The sequence below is a fragment of the Syngnathus acus genome, chromosome 22 (assembly GCF_901709675.1).
Source record: "Syngnathus acus chromosome 22, fSynAcu1.2, whole genome shotgun sequence".
Classification (NCBI taxonomy): Eukaryota; Metazoa; Chordata; class Actinopteri; order Syngnathiformes; family Syngnathidae; genus Syngnathus; species Syngnathus acus.
In genome coordinates this window covers 585,391-600,887 of record NC_051106.1, presented here as the reverse complement: position 1 = coordinate 600,887, position 15,497 = coordinate 585,391, and the positions used below count along the sequence as shown (strand labels likewise).

General features: G+C 48.0%; 1 long non-coding RNA gene across 1 annotated transcript; it reads right to left on the bottom strand.

The window, feature by feature from the left end:
- Positions 1-13,502: 13,502 nt before the first annotated feature.
- LOC119116764 lies at positions 13,503-14,966 on the bottom strand. The gene is made up of 3 exons (XR_005096353.1): positions 14,954-14,966; positions 14,074-14,078; positions 13,503-13,817 (listed from the first exon to the last, which is right to left on the bottom strand). It is a non-coding gene; the product is annotated as an uncharacterized LOC119116764 (long non-coding RNA).
- Between the last annotated feature and the right edge of the window lie 531 nt (positions 14,967-15,497).

Genomic DNA, 15,497 nt, shown 5'->3' with positions numbered 1-15,497 from the left:
AATTATATCACGGGTCATTACGATGAGTTTGGTGGAGTTTTTACTGCTTCTTCCAACTCCTATCGCGCTGACTGTAACTTGACACTCTCTGGCTGCGTCTTGCCTCATTTGCATACTCACAGTGATTGGATGTTTACGGAGGGGCGCGGAGTCCTGACAGCAGGCTGTGTGAGGACACACACTGCACCGACATGAGAGAAGAGAGGGGGCTGATTAACGTGTGTTTCTATCAGCGGATTTTTCACTTCTAAAAGTTTGATTCGAGGGGGCTGGACATCTGTTTGAGGGGGCGTTGCCCCCTCTTGCCCCTGCGTAGAGCCGGCACTGATCGCCATCATCGTCATCCCCGTTTTGGTCGTCACGGCCATCATCTTCCTTCAACCTTCCTTTCAAAGCAGCTCAACGTTTCAAATGAGGGTCTCGGGTTTGGGTTCCCAAGACATTGTTGCCCTTAAATTTGGGTTTAGTTTCCAAATTGGGGTTTTAAACTTGGGGTCAGATTTCAAAGTAAAAGTTTAAACTTTGGTCAGTGTTTCCAAATAAGTTTTTAATTGGGTTAAGGTTTCAATGCCAGGGTAAGCGATTCAAATAGTTTTATACTTTCCAAGTAGGGCTTTAAACTCGGTTTCCAAGTCGGGTTTTAGGTCAGGCTTTGGGTTTTCGAATGGGCTTTTCGACGCGGCTTGGGCTTTCAAATGAGTCTTTTCAAAGGCCAAGGTTTCCTTTGCCGCATGCATTGATGGCTTCCTGTGCGACGCGGGAAGCGACGCGGGAAGCGACGCGGGATGACCGCGGGCGGCTCGAGACTTTCAAAGTCATTGCAAAAGTCTTTTCATTGGCAAAGAGCTGCTCCATTCATGCCTGCTTATTACACAATTAGCGGCCAAAGATTAGCTGGTCACCGAGCACGCCGTCACATGATGAGCGTTTGTCAGCTTAGCACGTCGCGCTGATGTGTCAAAATGCACGTGGACAGGAAGTTGGCAACCCACTTAATGATCATGTCCTGACTTTGTGGCCCAAAGACACGAGCAAGTGAAGAATGCAAATTAACAACCAATACATTACAATCACACACATAACACACGCACACACACAGATGTGAGTGGCAAACAGCGAGCGCCCAGAATGGGCGGAGTTCAGCAGGCGTGGTCACAGTCAGTGTAGTGTGTGTCAGGTGTGTGTGTTGTGGTCGTGTCATTGCAGGTGTCGAGGATTAACGCAGTCAAAACAAAGAAGAAAAGAAAAACAAGAGATTAAAGCTGACTTTCAGCAGTGTGCATTTGCGTGTGCCCTTGGGTTCAAGATGTTTGTACGTGATGCAAAGTGAACCCTATGTTCCTCTTTTGTTGTTGTTTGAAAATCAAAACGAAAATCTTGAAGCCTGTTTTGATGTAAGGCGACCACACCGACGAATATTGGCACGCACTCATGAATACGAATGCGGGCACATGCGCCTCGCTCTCGTGAGATGGCATTTTTTAAAGGGAAAGACTAGCTCGCATGGCGGCACGGAACGCACATGGTGCACTGGACAGTGATGAGCGTGTTTAGCTGGGAGGGAGGGGGAGGGGGGAGTAACTTAAGCTGTTAATGATGGTGCTTGGGGGGGCACTTACAAATGACTTGAAGACAAGAAGGTAACACGAGCACCTTCGGACTCACCCTGAAAAGCAACACAAGCTTTGTCCCTGCATGTGTGTGTGTATGTATGTGTGTGTGTGTGTGTGTGTGTGTGTGTGTGTGTGTGTGTGTGTGTGTGTGTGTGTGTGTGTGTGTGTGTGTGTGTGTGTGTGTGTGTGTGTGTGTGTGTGTGCGTGCGTGCGTGCGCGTGCTGACATACTTCCTGTGACTAATTCACCTGATTCCGACCTCCAACAGCCGCAACACAAAACAAGCGCTCCTTTTTTGCATCCTTTGGATTTGTAAGCACGCCTGCGTGCTGATGACTGCGCTTCTTCTCGCTAATTCTCTTCAGTCAGACCTCCAACAACGTTTGACCTTTTAACTGCATGCTTGTGACACTTGCTGTCATTAATTCACCTGATTCCTGTGCATGTGTATACCAAAGTGTGAAAGAGCGAGAGACATGCATGCGTGTTTCAGAGAAAGATGAACAAGAGAGGGAGCACTTGTTTTGTGCATGTGTATGTGTTTGAGTGTGTATGTGTGGGGGGGGAGGTTTAGGCAAAGGGGGGTATGAGTCAGGTCGTATGTCAGCACAAACGCACGTGCATGTCTGAGCAGCGCATATGAGGGAGCGCTTATTCAGCCTTTGTGTTGTTGGCAGCATGAATGAGGCAAAATTTTCTCAGAGGTGAGTCGAGTGATTCGTGACAACGCAGAGCGCTTGTTCGCTCCAAGGCCAACACGCGTGTCGCTCAAGGATGTCAATAAGGTGACATGTGACCACGTTGCACGTAACAAACGGGTAGCGCCAAGCGGTTGCACATTCTGCAGGCGGGAGGGTTTGATTTGTGTGTTTTTGGACAAGGAAAAAGTTGTGCAAAAGGCACAAAAGCAATTTGTCGAAACAATTGCGCCACATGCGCATTTGCAGGCCGCATCCCGCTGAGGTGAGACAACTGCTGTTCGCACTCCACGTGTAATTACAGCCACTCGGGTAACACTGTGTGTGTGCGTGCGTGCGTGCGTGCGTGCGTGCGTGCGTGCGTGCGTGCGTGCGTGCGTGCGTGGTGTAGGGGTCATGTTTGTGTGCGCTGGAGGAGGAAAGTTGGACAACAAAAGAGTTGAAGGATGAATCGGAGGGAGGGGAAGAATAAAAGATCTGACACGTCGACTTTCTCAACAGCTGAACCTGATCCGCCTGCCAACAGGTGTGTGCGTTTCTGCGCGTGCGTGTGTACTGTCGGAATTCCCAAAGAAACTAAAAAGCCGGAGGTGCGAGCGCACGCCGACAGAATCGTTAGCTGCGTGTAGCTCCATGCTAACAAGGAGGCTAACCATGCAAACCTGACGTCCTCGACATGTGAAGAAGAACATTTGTCCCGGCAACGTGCGTTCGCATGCGCGTCGCCGGCAGTGGCCTCCTGGCGGCGGCCCAGGATTGATTTTACGACGTGGCCTCAAGGACGACACCAAGAGGCGCAAAGAGGAATAAACGGAGACGTAATGTGAGCCGTCGATTAGTTTCACTACCGTAAATTTCAGACTATAAGGCGGTACTTTTTTCTCATATTTTTAACCCTGCGGCTTATAGTCCGGTGCGGCTTATATAGGTTTTTTTCCGTGATTTTTCTCATGACTAATACACTTATACACTCATAAAAAGGCTGTGGACCGCTGTTGTGCTGTTATGTCAATAAAAGTTATGTGTCCCTAAATAATCGTCTCTTTCCTGACAATCATCTTTGTGTATATTCTTTTACAAATGGTAATTAAACATTAAAAACCTTACGCGATCATGCGGCGACTTTACAAGCATTTTTTCTAACGGCCATCAGGGGGGGCTTGAGCAGAAAAGGTAAAAATGAGAGAGGTGGAATATATGCGTCGAGGAAGACAGCAGTGGCGCGTTGTGCACGAGGAAAGTGAGCGTAAACAGAGCCCAATGATGGAAGACACTGGAAGGCGTGCGTATGACGCAGCTTTCAAGTTAAAAGCCATTGAGCTGGCTGATAAAGAAGGGAACAGAGCGGTTGCACGTAAACTTGGAATAAATGAATCGATTTGAAGTGGCCCTCCGACTTGAATGGGAGGCTTGGATGACCAGTGGGGAGAAATCGTTTACAAAAACTGGACGCATGTGAAGAGCAACTTTCTTACAAGTCTGCCAGTGGATCCTGACAGCGTGGAGCAGTGTGAAAAAATCCACCATCACCAACGGGTTTCGAAAAGCCGGTCTGCTGCGTGACGGAGAGGAGAGCACAAGCTCAGGAGTGAATTTGCCTCAGGACGAGAGTGACGATGAAAGACAACGAAAGAGAGAATGAGAAAGAGTGTTGCGACGTACATCTGGCGCTATTCCAATCGGACACGGAGGAGGAAGATTTTGCTGGTTTCAGTGGACAGGAGGAAGACAAAAAGGGCTCTCAGTGACTTTGTTGAATGGTATGTTTTTTTTTTTACCCGTCTAGTTAGTGCTGTTAGTGTGATTAAAACTTTAAAAAGGCTTTCTGTGTACTGTCTTTCTTTGTAAATAACTCATGCGCACGTGCGGCTTATAGTCCGGTGCGGCTTATATAAGTATAAAACAAACAAAAAAAATCACGAATTTTAGCTGGAGCGGCTTATAGTCCGGTGCGGCTTATAGCCCGAAATTTACGTTAGTTAAGCGAGCCACCTAAGCCTAACTCCGTTGCCGCTTGTCACTTCCGACCACACGGGACCACCCGGAGCTCGTAGATGTTGATGGTGAACTCTCTCGAGAAGATTTGACTCGTACGAGCGATGACATAACTTGCGAGTCCGCATGATTGTTGTCGGCTATCTTGTCTGCGACCGAGACGGGAGGCGGAACCAGAGATGTAACTCGGACCGAGATGTCAAGTGGCAGCTTGACATAGCAAGACGAAAGCTGGAAAGGTAGCAGTTGCTATGTTTGCTAGCATCCTTGCATGGCGTTGCACAGGGATTTGCATATTGGGGCGCCAGAGTGCGCATGTCGCTCTCCTTATGGCTTTTAGTGTTGTCCTTTGCAGCGCCTCTCGCAGTACTCCGGAGGAAGTGTTGTGGGGGTTGATTGACAGACGTGGACGCCGGCCACCAGACGCCGGCTGAGAATTGACTCGCGTGCACGCATGCACGCACGCACTCAGCGAGTGCCTTAGCGCTGTGGCATTATTTATTTGAGGCGGCGTATTTGCTCCACACGCGGCGGCGAGCTAACAACACGCAGCGCTCTTATGCAAATGACTTCACATCAAGGCGTGATATTTGGCAAATGTGAAATAAATTGATATGGCTCAATTAGATTGAAGCTCCCGGGCGCTCTCGCCTCGCCTCAAAGTGCTTCGCATTTACATTGGGCGTCGTTCACTCTTAATTATGCGCTTATGTGTGTCGACATTTGGTGGAACAGCCAGGAGCCTTTATGAGGCGCCGGCGCTCAGCTAGCCACGTGCAGCTAGCGCGCTGCTAAAAGCTTCCTCCCGCGGGGACGGCTTCCGGAGGCAAAACCTTCGGCCCGATGACACCGCTTGCAAGGACGCCGTGACCACACGCCAAAGTTCAAAGTGGAAGATAAATCCCAAACATGCGTCAAGCTTTTGTTTGTGTTTTTCAATGTGACGTTTTTGGCGGAACCTTTGTCAACTTGATGACAACTAACCCAATAAAAGGTTATTTGGGAAATTTGGTGCAAACGCTACATAAATCCATTCAACCTTCTCTCCATCCATTCACTTATGAGTGTTCGTCCGTCCATCTGCTCATCATCTCACTGTGCAGGAGACCATGTGCCTAGCCATAGTGTGAACATTCAGCTGCCCACCCCCCCAGTCGATTTGTTTCATCGGGAACGCCTGCATCGATTTCCTCTTTTTCTGCTCTGGCTGCTGCACACGCCAACATGCCAAACACGAGCTCCTAACATGACACACACCAAACTCACACACATGCGCTGTGCAAGCTGTATGTTGACCTGCCGACAGCTCTCTCTCTCTCGTGTAACGTCAGAGCTCCAACTTGGTGTCGTGGAGCCACGCCAGCATCTCTGGTCCCAGGTCGAAGAGGCCGGCCTCTGAGGGTGGTCTATATAGGGGGCAGGTGTTAATGATGTGGTCGGCTGTCTGCTCGGGGGCTCCACACTCGCATGCCGCACTGTCCGACAGCTGATTGGTGGATTGGATGCGGTGACTAAAAGCGTGCTGGTGATCTACTCTCATTATTTCAATTACCAGCCTAAACGTAGCAATCAGCCGCATAATGACGGACTCCGCCACGGGGGTGGGGGGGCAATATATGCACGATTGTGGAAAATCAATATGGGAAATATGAACATAAACTTGTGATGAAGACGCTTTGCATACCTTAAAATGCAGGCTTGGTGCAACTTTAGCGCCATTGGCATTTGTGTACATTGTTTGTGTGTTACTGATCTACTTTCAGTGCACTTCAACTTGAATGTTAAGTCGCACGGTTGGTAGTACGTTTGTTGGCACTTTTTAGCGTGTTAACTATTATGTTCAATATCTATTCATGTTTGTCATTACATGTTGTGTTGAGTTGTGTTTAGTGTGCTGTTCATTCATGTTTACGCACATTGACAGCATTTTAGCATGTTTTGATCATGTTAAGTAGCATGTTTGATAACACTTTAAATGGTATGTTTACTATTACGTGGATGCGCTTCATGTTCTTCGTTGTGGACTGTACTTTTCAAAGTAAACATCCTGCCCCTTGCTGGCATGGAGTGTGACTGCTTATAGATTTTAACACTTAACCCAGAGAAGCCACCCCCGCTCCTCTTTGCTTTTCCCACCCACCTTGAATGCGTGCACCCCCCCATGTCTGCGTTTGATTGACAGGATGGACAGATGCTGCTCTATAAACAGGTAACCCGATCTCCAGAGCCCATCTGCTCGCGGCTCCTTCAATTCACACTTTACACACATGCGCCGGAAAGATTGACGGGCACGCGCGCGCACGCACGCACGCACGCACGCGCGCGCGCACGCGCACGCGCACGCACGCACGCACGCACGCACGCACGCACACACACACACACGCACACACACACACACACACACACACACACACACACACACACACACACACACACACACACACACACACACACACACACACACACACACACACACGCGCAAATATGGCCACGTATCAAATAAATATGGCGAGGACGCACACAGTGACTGGTGCACCCAAACACGCGAGTGGGCGGGAAAAGAACACACCCAATCGAGCAAACACAACACAAGACAACACAACCGTGACCGACATCCAGAACCAAACAGAATAAAGACTCGCAACCAAACACAATAACTAAGATCCAGAACCAATGGAACTATAATCCAGAAACATGGCCCCTAAACATACACCAGTAACATAACAAAGAACCAAACACAACCGTGGACCAGAACCATGATGCAAATTCAGCTGAGGCAAACGCTGATGTTGACAATGAGGAAAACACCTCCACCAAGAATGTGCTTACGCTCAAAAAACAAAAACAAACATTACAACACAATGTTTTCCTTGATGGAGGTAATGACAAAGTCCTGATACCTGTTCTGCAACGCCGACACGGTCAGGCGGTGGCGGTCACTTCCCACGTTCAGCTCTTTAACGAGGTCAACGCCGTCAATCATGCGAACGCGCCACCTTAACGGAGAAAACGCTACGCGCTAATGACCACCTTAAGGCCGAGCTAATGGCTAACCAGCTGGCGTACATGCTAGGCATCCGCGTGCGCTAGGCTGTAATTATGCGCAGCCCCTGAAGGACTCATCATGTTGTTTAGCCATTAGCAAACGCTAGCATGCCGCCCTAGCGTCGCCCCGCCGCGCTCTGGCATTTCAGAGTGCTAATTATCACAAGTTGTTGGCGAATGCTACTTAATCGCAGCTGGGGGTCCGACGACGGCAGGGGGTGGGGTGGTGGGGGTAGGTGTACGGTACTGCCGGTCCAAGAGTCCCTCGGAGGGGGGGGTAGCGTGTCCGCAGAGTGCTTTGTTTTGGATAATAATAGATTTGTGGGCGTGGGTCACTTGAACGCACCGTCACCTGCTAATAGCTTAGCAGCCCGTCCTCGCCCGCCGCCACGCCACAACAAACATCTCAAGTAAACAGGAGGACGACCACTCTGTTGCTAGGCGACCGCTACCGAGTGCTTGTGTGTGTGTAGAAAGCAAAGAAAAAAAACACAAAGAAAGAAAGAAAGAAGAGAAAGGGCGGAAGCTTTTGTTTTCCAGTGGACCCTGAATACGCTGGTGACAGAAAAGGATGTGTTATTCTGATCCCACTTGACTTCTAGGCGGGACACACGTCCGCTGCGCTACAATTGGCTGCTGCGCGGCGGGAAGGGCAGTTGCATTTTTCATAAGCGGACTATTTGCATCTTTAGTAGCATGTAGAGTGGCACATTGAATAGCATGTTTATTAGCTTGATTATTTGCATCTTAAACAACAGCTTGATTCATAGTTTTAGTCACATTCATTTGTTTGCTTTAAGTCGAGCAGCATGTTTAGCTACACAATGTCAACATTTATTTTCATAGTTTCGCATCAACATTGATGCTGCCAACTGTACGGAGACACTTGTAACACATGCGTGTGCGAGCGCACACGCACAGCAAGACGGCGGGCAGTAATGTGGCGCTAGTGCCGTTAGCATTGATTAGCATTGATTTCCAGCCCTCTCGCTTTAATAAATGTCTTGTGCAGCCCTGACAGGAAGTCAACAGTGCGGCTGGCAAATCGACCGCGGCGACTTCATCGCACGCCATGCGCACTACTTACACACTACTTAGTCATACTGGGAGTCCATTATGCGCGCGCGCGCGCACACACACACGCATACACACACGCGCACACACGCACAGTACAGTTGGTTCTTTACTTGCAAGATCTTGGGTTGTTTAATGGCGGTCAGTACACAAGGCACTTCAGCAAATGAAACAACAACGTTATACTCCAGATCAGAAGGTTTTATACTGTCCGCGAGCAGGAACTAGGAAGTGAAGGGAAGGGGAGGGAAAACATGTCCTTATAAGGTAAACATCTGTTCTGTTATCACCTGAATGTTCTGTTATCTACTGAATGTTTTGTGTCTATGTGTCAAGGAGAAATACTGAGCTCTGTGCCAATGTGTAATGGAAAGTTACAAAGCTCTGTGTGACAAAGTTACAAAATCAGTCAGTGTTCTGATTGAGTAACTTAGTTTGTATAAATTAATAAGAATCAATATGATAATGTATATAAGTTTGTATAAACTAATAAGAGTATGTACACATTGCTGTTGCTCCCTCTTCAGTAGGAAGCGTGACGTTTCGCCGAGGGCCGAAAAGAATATGCTAACACGCCAGCAACCTCATTTGCCAGCTCGCTTTAAGAGGAGGTTCCGAGTCCGACTCGATACCAAATGTCTGTCTGCTGCTTTAAGACACGCACGCACACACGCACAGACATGCACTCACGTGTGTGCGTGTGTCTGTGTGTGTGTGTGTGTGTGTGCATAAAATAAACTTGTTGTGGGAGTCACTTTGCACATTTTTGATCCAATTTTGCAACATTTCCAAACGTCGGAAACCTGACGCCATATTTACTCTTCCTCCTCGCTTCCTTCCAGAAGTTCTAATGCGTCCGGGTGCGTGCTCACGCACGTGCGTGCGTGCGTGCGAGCCCGCTGATGAGATTTGCATCGAGCGCAGAAACACTCAAAGCATCAAAGAACAACATCAAACTCACCGCTATTGGCTGACAGGATGGCGAGATGGTGAGCGCGGTGCAGCTCGGCGTGGCGCGGCCAGGAGGATGTAACCCTAACCTGTAATCACACACGCACACACAACGACCAAGGCGATGAGTTGGAAGTCTACTGATGTTGAAATAGTTCATTTGGTCATTAACCCAAAGAAAAATCGAACAGTAAAAAAAAATATATAAAAAAAAACAAAAAAAAGAAAAATTTGATTATTTATCAAGTAAAATTTCATTTCTAATTGATTTTTTCCAAGTTCTCGTTTGCGGTGACCCCCCCCATCAACGCCCGCCCACCCACTTTTATGTTTTCCATCGTGTTGGTCTGCCGGCAGCCATGTTGTTGTTGTCGTGGCCGTCCAGTCAATACGCAGGAATAAAAACGTAACCAAGCCAATCAATTAGGCCCACTTCATTTTCATAACTGCACTCATCGTCCTTGTTGTCGCGACAACAGACCACCCCCCGGGATGCCCGGTACCCCCACCCCTCGCCATGCCCCGCCCAGAACGCCTGGATGTTCCGGCGGTGTCGTGTTCGTAGGGATGGATGTTTGGAAGCCGTCGAGATCCTCTTACATCTAAGAACTCTGGATCAATAACAATATTTTGCCCCTTCGCCATCCTCTTTAAAAGGCCTGCATTCATTTTTAATGGCGGCCGGCTAATACGCGAACAGATGCGGGTGAGGGCGGTCAGCGTTGGGTCGCTGTCGGCGGCTAATTGGCTCCTTGGCGGCAACATTTGATCCGCACGATCCAATCGGACGGCGGCGTCATAACGCGGCGAAAGGCGACACCCGGGAAGCGGACGCCGACAACAGCCGGGAAACAACGGCCGGCAACAAACACAAACGGCCCGGGAAAACAACCGCAACAAACAATGTACACGGCTGTCAAAGACTGACAACGAGGGAAAATAGGGAAAAGAAATTAAAAAAAATGAAGGCAAAATGAACACAGAGAGATGGAAAAAAAAAAAAAAGGACAATAATTATTCGAGATCTCCACAATGATAAACTTCAAAAGGAAAATAGCAACAACAATGCAAATGGTGGCTAACAAACCAAAACCAAACAACGGCCCGAACAAATGAAAAGGAAGAAACAGGTCTGATCCCGGACGACGGCACCGAACAGAGTGTAGACTTGCGATGCCTGACCCCGGGTGACCCTGACAGGAAGCGAGCCAGCAGGCGGCCACGTTATTTTGTTGTCACTGCGTCGGCAGGCTAATTGGCGCTCCAGAGATTAGTCGTAGCTTAGCTTTTGTTCAACCCCTGCTGCACTAAATGAGGAATGCTGTGCTAACATGCTATTGCCACCTAATGCTAAAAACACACACACACACACACACACACACACACACACACACACACACACACACACACACACACACACACACACACACACACACACACACACACACACACACACACACACACACACACACACACACACACACACACACACACACACACACACACACACACACACACACACACACACACACACACACACACACACACACACACGTAGTGGTTAATGACAACTTTGCTAAAATGTTAATACATAGTACATAGACAAACACATAATAGTAAAACACATCCACTCAGACACATTGTGAGCAGAGAAACAAACATTTTCTCACATGTTAATGTTAACACACACAAGCACTCAGGCTTTCCACGAGCCTTGCTACTTGCCTTGCCTAACTGCTAGGCCGCTAACCTCACCGCTAGCCTCGCTACTAGCCTTTCTGCTGGCATCACAGCTAACTTGTCTACTGGCTTGGCGACTGCCTGTGGTTGTTTAACTAGTCATATGCCGCTTGTTAGCATGTTAACACGTTAGCTGTGGTTGTGTTGACCTTGTCTACTTGGTGTGAGTGAAGAGCGTTGAAGAGGCGAGCGCGACTCCTAATCCTCTTAAGTCCGAACGTGTTTATTAACGCGTCTTTTCTCCTGCGACATTTTAATCTGAGCACAGCTCACCAATCGCATGCCCTGGGGGACTTGGAGGTGGAGCCAAATGCAGGCAGGGGAGCCAAGGATAAGTAAATAAGAAAAAAAATCATGTGAAGTTAAAGAATGAAAAATCTGACCTCCAGCGTTTAGTCAGAGCTGATGCATTCGGCAGGTACACTTGAAGGATGGATGGTGACCTTTGGACCCGGCCCCCGCGATCCTGTGTCCGCCTGCCTGAAAGTGAACACTCTCATCTTTCAACGAACTGCAATTACACACGCGCACGCACCTGTGCACGCACACACACACACATTTGCAAACGCACAATCAGAAGTACAAATGCTAAGAGAATGTATGAACAATGTTCTACACCCTTCAGCCGTGTGTGCGTGTGCGTGCATGCGTGCGTGCGTGCGAGCGAGTGTGTGCGTACGTGCGTGCGTGCGAGTAAGTGAGTCACTCAGTCAGTAAGTAAGTCAGTCAGTGAGTCAGTGAGTAAGTGGAAGCAATGGGCTAGAAAAACAAACGTTGCTAATTCCTGGTCACACTGTGTGACTTCACATGGGTCCCGCGAGACGGCGGCGCCGACGGACGAAGGACGAGTGCAGATTTCAGGCAAAGCGTTGTCACGACAAAGCCTCGACAGCTCAAAGCCGGACGAGCGAGCTCGACGCCTCAGTGTGGCAAACGGAGACATGTCATGGAAAATCCACTTTTATTTGCTTTTAAATTCTTTTTCTTGTGTAGAGTGTAGAAAAGTGAAAAATATCCCTCCAGGTGCTGCAGAGATACTTTTAACATTTGTTTGGGGGGGCTATTTTTTACTCCGTTCAGTTTTCTCCGTTTTCTATTATGTCAAAGTCAAAGTCAGCTTTATTGTCAATCCCTTCATGTCAAGACACACAAAGAAACCGAAATTCCGTTTCCTCTATCCCACGGTGACGAGACATACAAGCAGACGACACAAAATAAAAACAAGAAGAATAAACCAACAACCCAATAAATAAGAGGAGCAAAACCGAGCCAGTGTGCATACAGCAGACAGTAAGCATAGCGCAACGAACAGGACGCTACACAGAAAGGGGGAGCGAGTTCAGGATCCTAACAGCCTGGAGTATGAAGCTGTTGGAGAGTCTTATGTATCTATTACATCACATCCATTAGGGCAGGACAAACCAAACAAGCTAGCATTAGCTTACTTCGTAGCTTGACTGCAGTGCTTGTTTACAAGACGTGTTCATAAATATTGTGAGGGGATTTATTACGTGCTACGTATCTATGGACAAGTCTTCTTCCGTTGACATCTTTTAGTCCAGGGGTCCCCAACCCCCGGTCCGCGGGCTGGTACCGGTCCGTGGGTCACTTGGTACCAGGCCGCGAAGCCGCACAGAAATAACTTTTTTTAATCGACGATCAATTAATTCAGGTCAAGACGCTCGTCCCGGTCATGTGACATGTTTCCCCAGTCGAGCCCGCAAAGCTAGCAAAAATGAGTAAAAAATTATTTTGAAAAATATGAAAACATTTTTGATTCTCTCCCAATTACATCCGTCGGTTCAGGTCAAGACGCTTGTCTCAGTCACGTGACATGCCACCTCAGTCGAGCCCACGAAGCAAGCAAATATGAACAAGAAACAGAGATGTTTGGAAAGCTTCTTCGGAAAGGGAAAAAAGCCCAATGAGGAGACGGAAGAAGAAAAGGCTACGACTTCTAAGAAAAGGAAAGCTGCATTTAAAAGAAAATTTCTGGAGTCCTACTTAAAATATGGATTTATAATGCATAATATGTGGCGACAGGCTAGCTATCAAGGCAATGAAGCCTTCAAAACTGCTTCAGCACATGGAGACCAAGCATCCTGTATTAAAAGACAAACCTTAACCACTTCGGTTGTCATTGTATCCGATTACGCCTAGATGGGGCCGGCTCGTTTCTGAGAAACGAGCTCAGTGCTCCCACTAATTCAACGTAATGGTGAGTTTTATTTTTGTCGTTTATACTTGTTTTTATGCCAGTCATATCATTTTATTTCATCGTATTTATATATTTATTATAAATGTATTATTTATTTATATAAATGTATTATTTATTTATATAAAGGCCGGTCCGCGAAAATATTTCTCATACCGTGGCGCAAAAAAGGTTGGGGACCACTGTTTTAATCAATCGAAAAGTTTGCGGCGTAAGTAAAAGCTACCTTGGCTAAAAAACTACAAATATGTCGACTGGAAAGGGAGGCGCACATCTTGCGGCGTGGAGGGTGTGAAGTATCTCATTTGCATTTAAAGAGACTGCACCAAAACGGCTTGCTCTGAGCTGCACCTCAGAACAAGTAGAAAAGAGGGACCTGCGATGATATCAAAACGAGAAATTCAGACAAAAGCATCGCTGTTCCACTTTATATAGACCACAACTGAATAAGTAAAACGTAAAACAGTAGAATTTATCACCGTGATACTTGGGCTTTAAAGGCAAACAGTATCCCGACATGGACCTCTATGGCAGTTTGCCTTGTTTGTTAGCATTGAGCTGAACAGTCAAAAGTAAGTGGGTCAAGTTGACCCCCACTGACACCCCCCATCAGTGAAGATTGGGAAAGAGCAAAAACGGCTTGCTCTGAGCTGCACCTCAGAACAAGTAGAAAAGAGGGACCTGCGATGATATCAAAACGAGAAATTCAGACAAAAGCATCGCTGTTCCACTTTATATAGACCACAACTAAATGAGTAAAATGTAAAACAGTAGAATTTATTCCCGTGATATGTGGGCTTTAAAACGCCAAGCTATTGGCTCGCTGCGAGCCCGCCTAATTCTCGCCCAGGCTTCGCTCGACTTTGCACAAAGCAAAGTCATGTTTTGTGCCACGACAGGATCGGCCTTCAAGCGCGTTTCGCATACGTGAGATGCATTTGAGTTCCTCGAATGCTTGAACCTGTGTCACGGCACGGAGTATTGGAGTGCTCGTAAAGTGCGAATTGACGTCCCGTCATGAAATGGCCCTCATCAATATTGATGCTGATCTGCTAATGAGACTTTGCAAGTAACGCGCACGCACACACGCAAGCACCGAGGTCACGGCGGCTGGACACCAGCCACTGTGTCTGTGTGTACTTGTTTGCGTGTGCGGAGCGCACTGTGATTGCATGGCCGCTACTCTGTGTGTGTGTGCGTGTGTGTGTGTGTGTGTGTCCATCGTTGAATGAATGCATCTAAGTCCATCTGTTTGGCAGGAGACAGGATTGTGAGGCCATCTGGGCTTTTCTTGTGTGCGTGTTAGCCTTGAGGTGTGTTTGATGCAAAGGTGATAAGATCGCATGCACGCACGAACGCACGCACGCACACATCCACTGCTTTGCGAAGTGAGAACTTGAGTTCTGCCATTGTGTGACGTGCACTTCATCACTGTGTGTGCATGTGTGTGTGCGTGCATGTGCAGTTTGTTTATGCAGTCAGGTCAGGCACAAGGCAGGAACACACACACACACACTCGCGCTCAACACTCTTGTCACGCCTGATGTTAGCGGTTAGCCTTTCAAGCTAGCCACACGCCATTGCCCAAATACCGCTCCAGTGCGTCAAGTGGAGTGCTTGACAGTTTAATTCAAGTTCACTAAAGAGCAACTTGGATCACACATTGGAGGTTTTAGATTCGCAGTTTTGCTATCTTTGTGCCACTTATTTACCAGTTAGCATCAGCAGTACTTGTTGGCGATACAAAGTTAACCTAGCATTTTTGATTTCGATCCCTCTGCACCAGAAGTTAAGGACCCCTTCTTCATCTGTGAGGCCCTAGTCCAGGGCTAGGGAACTCGAGTCGCCCGAGAGCCCTAACCTGCCTCCTCGCCATGTCCCTCACTCTCCTCCGACACGCCTGACTGAAATGGTCGGCTGAGCTGCAACCTCGACAGGGTCTCGAACACTTGAATCAGGTGTGTTGCAGCGGGGATACGTGCGGGAAAACAGGCAGAATCGGGCTCTTGTGGAACATGGACTCCTCCCCTAGTGTCACAGCTCATGTTAGCATTAGTAGTTAGCATGAGCACAATGTTGATGCTAACATAATGCAGCACTGACAACGACTTGCTTGACGACATTGAATTTGATTCACGACCAACTCGGAGGACGTTTTGGAGCTAC